Source organism: Podarcis filfolensis (genome assembly GCF_964270895.1).
Source record: "Podarcis filfolensis genome assembly, chromosome: 1".
NCBI classification, from domain to species: Eukaryota; Metazoa; Chordata; class Lepidosauria; order Squamata; family Lacertidae; genus Podarcis; species Podarcis filfolensis.
Window position 1 is genome coordinate 24,254,972 of NC_139604.1, and position 4,579 is coordinate 24,259,550.

At 45.1% G+C, this 4,579-nt stretch overlaps 1 long non-coding RNA gene across 1 annotated transcript; it reads left to right on the forward strand.

The window, feature by feature from the left end:
* The first annotated feature begins 1,253 nt into the window (after positions 1-1,253).
* Positions 1,254-2,958, forward strand: LOC310767038. The gene is made up of 2 exons (XR_014550590.1): positions 1,254-1,296; positions 2,249-2,958. It is a non-coding gene; the product is annotated as an uncharacterized lncRNA (long non-coding RNA).
* The last annotated feature ends 1,621 nt before the right edge of the window (positions 2,959-4,579 follow it).

Consider the following 4,579-nt stretch of genomic DNA (forward strand, 5'->3'; position numbering starts at 1 on the left):
ATTTGCCCAGTGTTTCCTAAACTGGAAAAATTGGTTTCTTCTCATATGGGCCTTTTACCTGCTGCCATGTTTTTTCTAGTTGCCCTTTGTTGGAACTGCAGCAGCAAGGACAATTCAATTTGCAATTTAAGGTTTAAATCAACTAGACAAGAGGGGGACAGGTGGAGGTGGTGCATAGCAAGCATGGTGCTTATTGAAGTAGCATGCGCTCTGATTGGTTAGGTAGTTCTGAGAAACTTTTTCCTGTATGTTTGGTTGACTGTTTCTTGGCTATGTACAAGGTCTGACCTAAGAAAGGCAAAACTTCTGTTGCTTTCTCCTCTAAATACACACTGTTTTTGTTCAGATTGTCTTAGTAGGGTATTATCAGGACATTTTCATCTCTGTGTATTTATGTGACCCATATCAATTTGTCTCTGTAGGAGGTTCTCGGTGTTTCCCAGGGGATCCTTGTGTGCGACAAGAGATTATTCTGGAATGCATCGCCAGAACAGGACTGTTTCATTGAGTGATTTATATCCTGCTATCTCAAAGAAGCTCACAAAATCAAAATCAAGTAGCATATAACAAAACCTCATCAGCTGATAAAGACAAAATATCAAAAAAGCAATAGAAAACCTCACTCCCAATGGGGAATCCTTTGCCACAGCTGTTAAAAATCAGATACTAAGTGAGAAAAATGGCTACTAGTCATGATGGCTCTCTTATCTCCTATATCAGAAGCAGTATGGAATGCACAGAGCTGCCTTATATTGAGAGAAGTGATTGGTCCATCTAACTGAGTATTGTCTACATACATTGGTTGGCAGCAGATCGCCAAGGTTGCAGGCAGGAAATTGCCCCAACCCTGCCAGGAGATGTTGGGGACTGAATTTGGCACTGCCTACATGTCCAATAGGGATGCGGGTGGCGCTGTGGGTTAAACCACAGAGCCTAGGACTTGCGGATCAGAAGGTCGGCGGTTCGAATCCCCGCGACGGGGTGAGCGCCTGTTGCTCGGTCCCTGCTCCTGCCAGCCTAGCAGTTCGAAAGCACATCAAAATGCAAGTAGATAAATAGGTACCGCTCCAGCGGGAAGGTAAACGGCGTTTCTGTGCGCTGCTCTGGTTTGCCAGAAGTGGCTTAGTCATGCTGGCCACATGACCTGGAAGCTGTACACCGGCTCCCTCGGCCAATAAAGCGAGATGAGCGCCGCAACCCCAGAGTCAGCCACGACTGGACCTAATGATCAGGGGTCCCTTTACCGTTACCTTTACATGTCCAGCAGATGCTCTACCCCTGAGCTGTGGCATGCTGGTGAGGATCACAAGCTGTGCAGATGCCCTGCTTGTGGACTGGATTTCTAGCCTTATATAAGTCAATCAGAGGCTTTGTGGAAAAGCCAGGTTTTGCCCTCAGGGGCTGTTGAACCTCTCCAGGGAAAGCATTCCATAAGGCCAGCACCACTTCTGCTCCTACAAGTTCTTAGATGTTGAGCAGAGGGTGTATGGGGGCAAATGAATAAGGTGATTCTCACAATCAAGGGCTTTAAAGATCAGAAACATCCCCTTAAATCAAGCCTGGAAGCAAGGAGGCAGCCAGTGAAGATCCAACAAAATTATGAATGACGTGGTCCAATTAGCCAACACCAGTCTACATTCTGGCAGCAAGATTTCTTAACGCTTTTTAAGGGATGTCCCAGATAGAGTGCATTGCAGTAGTCTAACCTCGAGTTCACCAGAGCCTAATTATTACATTGTGTGTGCTGAGTGTGCCCTCTAATGCACCCAACTCTCCCTTGTGTTTGCACACGTGAAAGGAAGATTAACAGTGGTAGGCAAGTTCTTTTTTCCTGGAGAACTTGATTCACTGTTACCCTGGCACACATTTTGAGAGCTCCTGGCTTGGGCTCTTATGAGCTCTAATAGAGGCACAGTTCTTAACTTCGTAATTTGACTTTCCCTTGCGAGCAATTTTTCTTGACAATTACACGTATGTGATACCTCCCTCTGCATATTTCATAATCATCTGAGCAGAATACTGAGGGTTCGTTTCAGAGATTTGTAGAAAAGAACTCTTTAAAAAGTCATGTTTTATTTAAGAAAGCCATCTTTTTCATGGAGAGTCTTTACCACTGACTGCGCGAAAAGAGCCTTCGAGCGTGATCAAAAGTCCTTCCCTGCAATAAATGAGATGCATCTTTCTCCCATCTTTCCTCTGTCCTCTCTGTGCATTTGTCACAGTATGTTCCTTTATCCTTGACTTGCAGGGCCCCAAATCTCTCAGCATCCTTTGCCTGATCTTCACCCACAGCCTCCTCCATCCCTTATCGAAGTCACACTGCTCTCCTAATTCTTGCACGAAAGCAACACTGCTATGTCCTTGAGCAGAGCAGAAATAATCAAATATTCTCCCCGGGCTCAGGTATTCTCTTCTTCACTGCATGCTCTAGGAAACCAATCTTGAAGTGCAATACCAAATGGAACACTCTGATATGTACCTCTGAATGAAAAAGGACTGTGGTAGGCATCATGAAATAGGCCTTCAGAACCCATCGGCCAGGGATGGAGAACGTGCTGGACTACAACTCCCATCATCCCTGACAATGCTGGTCAATATTCTACTTGGATCAATGACTTTTCAGAGCAGCAGTTGGCTATAAAGTATAGGACACCGCATTTGAAACATCTTCAGTATTTGGGGAATGGATAATAGAGTGAAGAGGCCTCTTCAGAATATGGAATTCCTTATCCATCTTTTATTGGTGGTCTTGCACAGTGTATTATTAAGGTCAAAACGCACAGTGTATTATTAAGGTCTTGTTTCTCTGCCCTGGCTGAATGAGCTATGTAAGCGCTTCTGGTGCAAATTAACCAAGAGAAGCCTTTAAAATCCACCCTTTTCTTTGCAAATATTAATTCAAAACATAGCTCGTCAAGTCATATGTATAATTAAAATGGATGTTTGAGCTTAGCGAAAGAGGAAGCTTTTTAAAAAGGATCTTTCAGAAGCAAGAGGAATTCAAAGAAGCCAGTGCAGGGAGGAAGCTAGCCAGGGGTCCTCGCTTAGTGTCTGCTAGGATGGACTTTCATGCTGCTACTTAATGCAGAAAGGTTTCTTAGTAGCTGTGGGAAATGACTTGGCTATCCCCCAATTATTACCATAAGTTATCACAGTGGTCAAAGGCATGAGTTCAATTAAACTCTCATGGTTCTGAAAGCTTGAGGATTTTCAGGTCAATGTTCTACTCATACAGCAACATTTGCAAACCTGATGCCCTCTAGATGTTTTGTACTACAGCTTTGCTGGCAGAGGCTGGTGGGAATTGTAGTCCAAAACAACTGGAGAAATAGGCCTTCAGAACCCATCGGCCAGGGATGGAGAACCTGCTGAACTTTGCTTGGCAAAGTCTACCATTTCCTAATGGTCAACCCACTTGCGAAGTGCCTATCCTTATGCAGGTTGCCATCATCCTATATAATGGCATCTTCCACACACAAGAGGAACCTATCTGCAGGTTTGAGGGAACTCCAAAGTTTGAAGCAGCACAGAAAAACCCCTTTAGGTCAGCCTTTCTCAACCTGTGGGTCCCCAGATGTTGTTGGACTACAACTCCCATCACCCCTAGCTAGCAAGGCCAGAGCTCAGGGATGATGGGAGTTGTAGTCCAACAACAACTGGGGACCCACAGGTTGAGAGCCACTGCTTTAGGTGGACAAAACCTCAAAGGAATCAAATGCAATACAATGAGAACTGAGAATGATCACATAATGTTGAATAACTGCTGGGGGAAGAATGGAGACTAGTGGGTGGAATAGAGTGTCCTTAAAGAGGGTACAGCTGGTTGACTGGCACCCTGAATCGGAGCACTCCACACAGTAGCAGGTGGTTTGCAGGTCCCGCTTGTCCATACCACTTCCCAGTTCCCCCCACATTCTAGCATCACACCAAGAAAGGGAACTGTCTGTTCTCAATGGCTACCACCTCACTTCCAGGGAACAAAGCACATGGGATGCATTTGGGGAGACACTGGTGAGATGTGGCAAAACATGCTCCTTGTCCCAGCACCAAGTTGAACAGAGGTAGATGGAAGGCTTATCCTCACTCCAAATGTATTCCTGAAAAAGGGTATACTTCCTAGAGCATGTGGCTGTCATGTTATGGGATAAAGGGCATTGGGCGGTCAGGGGGAAGCATGCACCAATGGAGGAATTTGCTTGGGGGGAAGGGAGGGGAGGACCACCACATTCAAACCCAGCCTTGTATCTGATTCTAGGAATAATCAAGCATATACTCTTCAACCCAGAAAGTTATTGGGTTGGCACAAGTCCACACTGGGTTGCCACAAGTCACATTGGGACTCACCAAGTCACCATGATTCACCCATGATACTCCATGAAGATCCTTAGATGGAGAATCAGAGGGGGTAGCCTACACTAAGGGACTTTTGCTGTGTTCATGAAGGGGAGAGAAAGAGGTGTGGGCTGAAATGTGTCATTCTGATCAAATAATATTCTAAGACTAAGCCAGAAAAGAAAGAGAAAAGCCAAAAGAGAAAGAAAGAGAGAGAGAATGAATGAATGAATGAATGAATGAAGAA